General features: G+C 33.1%; 1 protein-coding gene across 1 annotated transcript in view; it reads right to left on the bottom strand.

The window, feature by feature from the left end:
• Positions 1 to 10,755, bottom strand: part of LOC110458512 (titin-like) — a 483,136-nt gene extending 472,381 nt beyond the window's left edge. Inside the window, exons 1-2 of the mRNA XM_021510245.1 lie at positions 10,626 to 10,755; positions 2,195 to 2,271 (exon numbers count right to left, since the gene is read on the bottom strand). The gene's annotated coding sequence lies outside the window, so the exon portion shown is untranslated. The remainder of the gene's footprint in view (positions 1 to 2,194; positions 2,272 to 10,625) is intronic.
• Between the last annotated feature and the right edge of the window lie 423 nt (positions 10,756 to 11,178).

Raw genomic sequence — 11,178 nt, 5'->3', positions numbered from 1 at the left:
TACAGGGGGAGGTGTATACAGCTATACAGGGGGAGGTGTATACAGCTATACAGGGGGAGGTGTATACAGCTATACAGGGGGAGGTGTATACAGCTATACAGGGGGAGGTGTATACAGCATGTTGCAAATTACAGACCAATACAGATTTGTTTCAAAAGCAACAATATGGAACTGATAATGCTCAATTCTTCACTGGAAGATCAACAGATCTAGCTGGTACAGCACTGTGAATTCCAAAAGTTACCAGCCAAAGGCTACTATATCTACAAGAGAGGTGGTCGAAATGTTCAATACTGTGCTATAAAAATATAATGTGAGGCTAAAGATTTTTTTTCAAAGTCTGCCAATTATTTATATAACTAATACTCAAAAGTTAAAACTTCATGCCCCTGTTTTATATACTGTCCAGTGTATTGGAGATCCCATGGCCATCATTTATGGCCAAAGAACATATGAGACCCTCTATAACCCTGGAGGCTCCTATAGATAGATCCCTTATAATCACCCCCAAAATGCCCCATCCACAACCCCTGGATCCCCTCTATTTAGAAAACTAGTTGATTGCATTTTGTTTGTTAGAATGGTTCACTGTCAAGTATCAGGTGTAATTTTGTTATCCAGCAGTTCATTAGTTGCACTTTGGTGTTATAATAGCCAGCAGATGATAATGAAAGGGAAAGGGTCCATTAAATTGCGAGGTTATATGTTATGCAGGCCATTACGTACGTACAATATACATACTTGCCAATTTTTATTTTATTTTCATGGAAAGATTCTGCATGCTCAAAATTAAAACCCGAGAAAAATGTGTGTATATACCCCCTAGAGATACAATAACCCCTTTAAATGACATATTTTGAGCTTTTCATTAGACCTTATTAGAATAAAGGAAGAGTTTAGTAAATTCACTGGTTGCAAATGCTAAAATTACCGGTAAGGGTGTCCCCTGCTAAATAGGGAGAGATGGCAAATATGCATGTAATTACTGCCAATACCTTTAATTCACCCCTCCTTCAGCATAACAATTATCCCAAGTTGCAACTGGTCCTAACACCAGATCTTTTGATAAATACTTTCCAGATGTCTGGTGTTGTGGGGCCCATATACATATATACAGTACACAGATTTGTCTATGTCTGGAGTCAGCTAGGGACAGAGGAAACTGGGGCTACATCGATCACAATAGATTGTCCTGGTTAGCTCAGGTAATGGCCAATTCAAAATGACCTAATGAGGACAATTTATTACACAGATGACTACTACATCTGAAACTGGACCCTAGCTGACCTGCACTATTTCTGGTCATCAATGGTACTGACTGGACCAAGATTTAAGAGCTATACACACATGTACAGTCACCCTATACTCTATCCTAGCTCCCCGGCCAACATGTATACAGTACAGGTAAAATGTGGACACTTTTGATTTGTAACATTTTCAGTGAATTCAGATCTGTACACAAAGGTAAAACTCTTAAGATAATTTTACATACATTGTATACATATTATATACATGCATTGTAACAGATAGTTGTATAAAAAGGTAACATTTTACCACCACTGTGATGTGCGCATTGTGCAGACACACTGGTAAACTTTATACGAAGTGTATACGAGATACATGCACTTTCATGGTCGACAGTGACAAACACCTCACCTCATTCACCCTTGAAACTTTATAATGAACTATTCCAACCTTTGAATTGGAAGAGTTCAAAAGTGTTTTCAGGGGTACATGAGCGAATCTATTAAAATTTACCTCACGCCAATTTTTTCCCCAATATTGAATAAAACTCATATCACCAACTTTAAAAATGTGTTACATTCCGTACATGCAGCTGAGGTGATGTGATTGGTCGATTGATTGGCTAATTCTGCTAAAAAAGGACCATGCACTAGAGTAATGAATGGATTTCCGATTGATATTTTACGTCTGACGGAATTGAAACCATTGAAAATGCAAAATTCATTTCTGACTTCCCGTGCACCAATTGGTGAGATCTCAGCTGATCAGGATGTGAAATAAATCACCCGGAAAGATAAAACAGAATTTTTTTTCGTGGCTTTGAACGTCAATAATGTTATTGTATGCAGTGATTTTGTACAATGTACGAATATGGATTTCAATCCTTCAGTGGTGTAGATGCATGTTTGTACCTCAAAACAAAAGGTTTTTAAAAGCAAAGTGTACTTACCTGGATTCTTAGTAGATCACTCCATCTAGGTCCCTGTCTCTAATCAATACCTTAGATTGATTTTTACCTGTTGTTACCTGTAATATCAAGTAAAAGAGAATCTTACAGCTCGTCTCCTTTGTTGACGTGTATAATTATATACACTTGGGTAGGACACATAAAACATTTAAGCTTGTTAATATAAACAGGCCGTCAACACAGAAGTGTATTTTGTACCTTTCAGATATTGATAGACAGGTTTCGGTTCTTACAAGTTTTGTCAACTTAACCATCTAAATGATGCAAATATTTCATCTGGTAATATTTTCAAAAATATTGAAATTCAAATTAAATTTTATCTTGAATATAAAGTCAATTATAACATGAAAACACAAAAATATTGTTAAATTTCAAATAATTTGCAATCTATTTTTTTAAATCAATAAAATAAATTGTGGTATTTTTTCATTTTTAAGCTTACAATTCTTTCACATCTGTACAAAGTTAGACATATTGATATCATAATGAATATACATATCTAAATATACCAGACTCATCCCATATATATATATTTCAAGTCAGACACAATTCAATGTGCATTCATTTCAATATGAACTACACCATAAAACATTATTAAAGCAAGTCAATTATTTATGCATGGTATAATGTCAAGATCATCTCAATTATCCACAAACACTACATACTTTACAACGTCGACCCGTCGTAAAGACAACAGCGCAGGTATTTACATATTTGCATTGAACGTGGGTATACCTCCATTAGAGGTGATACGATTCGTGGCTCATGAATCTAATCAATATCCGATTCATTTAGCGGTGTTTTTCCTGAAGAGTATTGATGTCGGTATAATCATCTGTCTACAGAGTACAGACTAAAGCTATTCGTAGCTTAATAAACTGAATCTCGGATATGTATATCAATACAACGATGACTTACATGTAATCAGGAATATTTGTACGGTTTTGATCTCAAAGTTATTAACTTCTGGGCCAGGTCATAATTAATTTCGTAAAGGTTTTAATGCAAAAAAAAATCTAAATATATATCTTAAAATTGATTTGTTTTGTTATGAACACATTCATAATGGATAAAATAATATAATATGAAAAATATTTTTAAGGCCACAAAATGTTATGCCATGCACACAAAGGGCCTTCATATCTTTTGCATTACTAATTTTATTTCAAATGAACTTTGTTTCTGAACCATTTTTTAAAAAATGTTGCATATTAAAGAACCATTTAAGCCTCAAAAGCATGGGCCTACATTGTTTGTAAATAAATACATTAAGTCATAAATATTCAGATGTTATTAGATGATGTTGTAAATTGTTAAATTAGCTGTTAACTCATTCCCCCCAACCCCCCAAACATTTTTTAATAATGAACTATTCCAACCTTGGAATTGGAAGAGTCTAAATGTGTCCTCAGGGGTAAATCATGCATCTATACTGTACATACATTTATACCTTCACTTAAGTTAATACCTTTTTCAATTTTGTATTACATGGATAAAAATAACAAACGTGTGTAGGAATAAATTTTCAAAACAATGTCTGTACAATGTCTGTACAATGTCTGTACTATGTCTGTACAATGTCTTAACTATGTCTGTACAATGTCTTAACTATGTCTGTACAATGTCTTTACTATGTCTGTACAATGTCTGTACAATGTCTTTACTATGACTGTACAATGTCTGTACTATGTCTGTACTATGTCTGTTCAATGTCTGTGTAATGTCTGTACAATGTCTGTACAATGTCTGTACTATGTCTGTTCAATGTCTGTACTATGTCTGTACAATGTCTGTACAATGTCTATACTATGTCTGTACAATGTCTGTACTATGTCTGTACTATGTCTGTTCAATGTCTGTGTAATGGCTGTACAATGTCTGTACAATGTCTGTACTATGTACATGTCTGCACAATGTCTGTACAATGTCTGTACTATGTCTGTTCAATGTCTGTACTATGTCTGTACTATGTCTGTACAATGTCTGAACTATGTCTGTACAATGTCTGTACAATGTCTTTACTATGTCTGTACTATGTCTGTACAATGTATGTGTACTAAGTCTGTACAATGTCTGTACAATGTTTGTACAATGTCTGTACTATGTCTGTACAATGTTTGTACTATGTCTGTGTAATGTCTGTACTATGTCTACAATGTCTGTACTATGTCTGTACTATGTCTGTATAATGTCTGTACTATGTCTGTACAATGTCTGTACTATGTCTGTACTATGTCTGTTCAATGTCTGTGTAATGGCTGTACAATGTCTGTACAATGTCTGTACTATGTACATGTCTGTACTATGTACATGTCTGTACAATGTCTGTACTATGTCTGTACTATGTCTGTATAATGTCTGTACTATGTCTGTACAATGTCTGTACTATGTCTGTGTACTATGTCTGTACTAGGTCTGTGCAATGTCTGTGTACTAAGTCTGTACAATGTCTGTACAATGCCTGTACTATGTATGTGTACAATGTCTGTACAATGTCTATACTATGTCTGTACAATGTCTGTATAATGTCTGTACAATGTCTATACTATGTCTGTACAATGTCTGTACAATGTCTGTACTATGTCTATACTATGTCTGTACAATGTCTGTACAATGTCTGTACTATGTCTGTACAATGTCTGTACAATGTCTGTACAATGTCTGTACTATGTCTGTACAATGTCTGTACAATGTCTGTACTATGTCTGTACAATGTCTGTACAATGTCTGTACAATGTCTGTACTATGTCTGTACAATGTCTGTACAATGTCTGTACTATGTCTGTGTACTATGTCTGTGTACTATGTCTGTACAATGTCTGTACTATGTCTGTACTATGTCTGTACAATGTCTGTATAATGTCTGTACAATGTCTGTACAATGCATATTAAGGACCTTTCTAAAGAAATACATGTAATACTTTCCTAAAGAAAAGGCAGAAAATTTGACTTTCAGGATGATGAAAGAAAAATAAACCTACCTTTTTTTTATGAAAAGTGGTCTTCTCCGAAATTGACACCACATGAAATTAAATTACATGTCTACACACATGTACCAGCCCATGACATTACTACTACACTTGTGTTCTAGTTACAAGTGACTGTGTCNCCCCCCACTCCCCAGCATCTTATGTCTCATACAAACACCATATGGCTCAACTTTAACCAAACAATTTTCTCCCCAATTGATAACAAGTGGCCTTGTCTTACATTTTTGTATACTGCATATGAGCTGCTACATGTAGTTTGTATACATTAACTGGACATGTGGGTACCTGGGTTCAGATACTAAAAAGCTCACTTCAATATTATAATTTCTTTTTGCAAAACTGTGTTTCAATAGAGTTTTTTTTTTTAATTTTTTAAATTTGTTTTAACAGAAAATGAAAATGTAATCACAGTATTTGATGAAACTTTTGTGGCAAAATATCAAACACCTTTGACCTGCTGTACCTCCCACTGCGTGATCGTAAGACACAACTATCCGTAATTTTGGGGCCCAACAGATATCAGGAATTTACTTCAGGACATTGAAAAGAAAAAAAAAAAATTCAAGCAATTGTAACAGTCGAGATATATATTTGTCATTTTCTTTTCGTACTGTATATACTTCCTGGATTCTCTTGGTTCATCTAGCTACATTTGTTGGTCCTCTTTGTACATGTGTAGCCCTGCATGATGTTATTGTGTTGATGGGTGGTATCATATACATTTGTACTATATATATATATGCATAATAACATGACAACAGACTAAAAAGTACATTGTGTCTACCGTTATACATGTAACTGGATAGTACTAGTGTTAGACTAAGTATGAGGGTCCTATATATATATATATATATATATATATATAGTAAATAGTGTGTAAGAGAGAATATGGTTTCATGGCCATGGTTGGTCTAATAATCAATAAGTAATATAAATAGCTATAGATGAGTTAAGTTACTATTGTAAATCTGTCAGGTAAATGAAAAGCTAAAAGAGACCTAATTATTTTAACAATAGTTATGTATATATTTATCCCTCATTTTACCCCACCTGTGCAAGCTTCACTACCGTATTCTAACTAAAAAGGGTGCTTTTGAATTCATTTACAGTAAAACTGTATCAATTTCTTATTTATTTTGATAATTTCATAAAAGTTAATTTAATCCATCGCACACTCATGATAATCATATGAAATACAACATCTCTGTTTATGTCATAAAACAAAAGAAATCCTAATGCTGCGATCGTTTAAATTTACAAGCAAGTACTTCTGTACGCCAGGGTTCTCCACTAGGGCCTATACATTTTTAATCATCCTTTTATACAAATTGTAAATCTCAATAATGGCCCACAGGTTTACATCTTTTATGAGAAGAAAATGTTATTATACCTCTGATGGAGTGAACGCTGAGCATGTTCATTAAGATAATAAAATATTCATGACCACCGTCTGATTTGTTACATGCCTGCAGATATATACTGTCTTGTAGTTGTATAGTATTGAACTACAGTGTATAGGGATTTATTCAGCTTCTGGTGAAGTTACTTTACTTTCATTTTGTAAAAATTGGAAAAAAAGTTCTCAAAGAAAGGACCAAAATATGGAAACATTGCTGCAACGTTGATTGGAAGAAAACACAAATTTGATGCAATCAAAATTAAATAGAGGATGTCACACTCGATGAATATCAAAATATTAACCTTCAATTTATGTAACTCGATGAAAGATAACTTAAATTATTCAGGAAAACCAAGTATGTTCTGGTGGGTTTTTTTTTATAGACAATGCCTTCCTTAAACTTTTTTTGTTTGTTTTTTACTGTAAAGGAGGTTCTGAGAGAAACCCTGGTTAGAGGTTGGGGTGAGGAGGATGGGTGGAAAACAAAGCTCCCCTGAAGGTGAAACTTTTTAACTAAATGCCGAGCTTTACAACATGTTTTTAGCAGTGTAGGAAGATGTTAATTCTCATTTATTAATCATTATAAATGTGTTATGAAATAAAAAGTACTTAAACTAATATATAAATAATATTTGCCCCCCTTCTCTACCACCCTGGACCCCCACCCCACCCCACCCTATCCACCTATATCTGTGCCTCTTCTCAACAAAGGTTTATCAGAATTGAAGTGTGTTATTTGATATTGTCTGCAGTGTCAATTCATCTTTTATAAAAGGTTTTCTGATAAAAACAAACTGTTAGAAATGTTTTCCATCACCAATGACCTCTAGTAAATGAAGTTAAGACATGGGAAATTGTACTTAAAATGAAATTTAATACGTTTGTATAAACCTTATGTTTTAAAGATATATTTTTCCTACCCTTTTAACTACATAGAGATGCCTTCTATAAATTCAATGACCTTGTCCAAAGTCACCTTCAATTTGTATATATATGTAGATGAACCTACGTTAATACGCTGAATGGTTCAAATTCACTTTTCTTGTCGGGGTAAATAAAAACATGTACTGTAGTTTACATTGTATGACATCTTAAAAACTAATTCATGTTATAATTCATTGAATAAAGGGATGTTATATCGCAAAAGTATACAGTTGTACTTTACAGTTAAATGTTGAAAAATCATAATTTGATAATTAACACAGCTAGCTGAAAGGCCAAAGTTTATTACCCTATGTTATTTTAACATTTTTTGATTGACTATATTATAACTCAGGGAGAATCCTGGAGTTTGAGAGCAGTGGATACATTTCAGCAATTTTTAGTCAATATCAAAATTAAGAGGGGCCATTCTATGTAAAATTAATAGAAAATTAAATTGAAACATGGAGGAGTCAATTCCAGTTTTGAGGGTCAATGGCGGCCATCCAGGTTTATCCCCAGTTATATAAAAATTGAAAAAATCTTATTCTTTTCTACCATGTCAAATTGATGAGGATATATATACATCTTTGCCGTACTTATAAGGGGTATAAATGGTATAATGTCTACATGATGATAATACTTCATTACAGAGCAGCTAGGCCCCAATTTGATAAAGTGAGGAATAATTTCCAAAAATGGTCAAAATTCAAAATAATTGTATCGGTAAATTTCTTGACAGATATTTCTTTGACATGATATACATATGTTTGTATATCTGTTTCATCAATGATGTATCATGATTTGTAGATAATTATGGCAGTAATTATAGTAAAACTTTAAAAGCACTTCTTATTAGTAACCTATTAAAATGTAAATGTATATATCTTTGTATGCACTTTAAAACATATATACGATGTGTATATATATACATGTACCATATAGACACAAATCACTTATAAACAGACTAAATGGCCCTTAGGGATAACATTACAGCCCTATGTCACTCCCACCGAGACACATTTTTCAACACCAGAGTGAGGCTCAGCTCTCTTGTACCAATCAATGGAATTCCTCGTTATTGTCTGGCGGGGATCACATGTTGGCTTTACAGCTTCACGGTCAGGCAATCGTTATTATGGGAGGGCTGTGGGCGACAACCTCTATACATGATAATTGTCAGTGGTAATTACTCCGGAATGTCCATGCCTCCGTGTGTGTATGTATATATACATGGACAGTAAAACGTCTTACACCCAAGTCCATTAAAATAATATTAGCACTGACCTATAGCTTAAATATGCTGATTTTGCTAATTCCATTCTTGGATCATAAAAAAAATAATGTTTCCGCTCAAAAAATTCAATGGTTTAATATTTTTTTATCGTTTAATTATGTAATGAGATTCATATTAAGATGAAATGTGTTTTCTTTCTACAGTTGTGTATTTTAACATACATACAGATCTTTACATTATTTAAATAATTTATGATGCAAACTTTTACATCATAACACATAACAGGTATGTAACCGGTTTTTTTCTCAACCATTATTTAATTACTTTAAAAGAATATTCCAACTATGTATCACGTACTGCTCCAACCATTCAGTCGTATTACTGCTATACTTGGCTGTAAAAATCTAGGGGAAAATACTGATTTATTATAAATATACATGTTCTGTTTATGAATACAGAATGTATATATATTGATGCTTTTGTACAATTTAAGCAGGTCCAGTACACTCTGCCTATTGAGCTATATAGCTGTAAAGACCTACATGTATATAGCTATATTCACCTATTAATTATGGCTATATTGAGCTATATTTTCTCAGATTTCAATTTTCATTGAATTAAAGCAAAGTTGCATAAAAACAATAAGGTTTATGGTAATGTTGACTAAAAATAACATACATTTAGATGTTTATTTTCATTTTTCATAAATGGTAAATTTTCGATTGTTTTACATCATTATTTTTTAAAAAGAATACTTATATTTAAAGTCTTTTGTTATCAACCTTATGATAAAATCTTTTAAAAGCGAATTGTTTCGTTTCCCTTAAAAAAGAAAAGCACATGAAAATAGCTCAAAAGACCTATTTCAGATAGGTCAATAGAGCTATTATAGGTCTTTATACAGCTAAATCGGTAGAGTGTACTGGACCTGTTAAGGTCAAAACAAAAATGCTCTTTTTCTAATTTTATAGGAACTGGTTGACAAGGGATTTACATAAAGAAATGGGTCAAATTATCATCATATCGAAATATGGTGTATTTTTTCTCCATGGATTAATGGGGTAAAAGACATTGACTATATTTATAAACATGTATTTAAGAATATATTTATGTCCATGGAAAATATTTCGGAACATTTCAATCACAACACAGACTTAGATCTTTAATCTAATTCCGTGATTACAATAACTTTTTTCATGACATTCTTTTGTTAACCATTTTGTAATATCACAGACTAATACCATGGTAATATGTTTCTGATGTAGCTAGCACACATTTCACAGAGACATTTCAATATTTTCACTAATTAAGATATTTATAATGTAAATGTATATATTTATTTATGAGTTAAATTTTCACTAATTAAGATATCTATAATGTAAATGTATATATCTATTTTGATCAACTCATATGTGTATAATGAGATTATTATAGTAAATGATTAACACGTGCCCAAGGAATCAATAACCAGTTTCACTAAGATAATCCATTAGCACTACTCCTAAATGTTGGTATGTTTTCATACCGTACACAGAAAACATCGACTTTTCTAAAACGGACTATACTACAATAATCCCACAGGTATGAGTGTCCTTTAAAATATCTCACGAATTCCATCATGCAGATATCAATTTAAATTGAAATAAATAAGGTATTTGGTGCCTGAAGCATACTGTATGTGAGGCATAGTCGTGTAATTGCTGTTTTGTCTGCTGGTAGATTTTATAAAACCTCCCAATAAGCCAATGTCGGGTTCATTGACGAAAATGTGGCCTACTTAGTCGGTATAGGCCTCTAGGTATGGTTCCTACCCGGCCCGCGGAATACACACAGGTGTGTGGACATACACAGCCGTGCATCACTTACCGATTTAAAAGCATATTATCCGCCGAGTTTTTAATCCATATGCACTATCGACAGGTGTGAAGTTTTGGGAAATTGTCCTCGGTAACACTTCCGAACTAATGCAAAAAGTTTTACTGTCAGTTGTGTCCTGTTCGTTACAACCACTCCGGCGACACTGATCAGGTAGAGCCAAACCCACACTCCGTAACGGCGTCTCTAATCCAAGTTATTTCAATAAATAAACCATGATGTTTTTGTTTATTTTTTTCACGTCATCAAATTGATTTAACGTTTCCTTTTAATTGTATATGATCATTGAATGTTAAATATATCGTTGACAATCAATACACGGTGAAATTTGGTTAGCATTTGCTGTTTAGTTTGGGTATGTAGACTAAACGGAACAGCCAGGTAAACTTCCGTACAGGTAGCCGCCCTTTGATCATGCTGATACTGCATTTTGGAGTTTTGTCACTGAATTAAGATAACATCTGAAACGATAAGAGTGGGTTTTTTTTTACTTCCGACATAAAATTCTGGAATAATTTATTATTACATTAATTTATTTGAATAG

This window comes from Mizuhopecten yessoensis, unplaced genomic scaffold, assembly GCF_002113885.1.
Source record: "Mizuhopecten yessoensis strain PY_sf001 unplaced genomic scaffold, ASM211388v2 scaffold9639, whole genome shotgun sequence".
Classification (NCBI taxonomy): Eukaryota; Metazoa; Mollusca; class Bivalvia; order Pectinida; family Pectinidae; genus Mizuhopecten; species Mizuhopecten yessoensis.
This window is presented reverse-complemented; position numbering and strand designations above follow the sequence as displayed.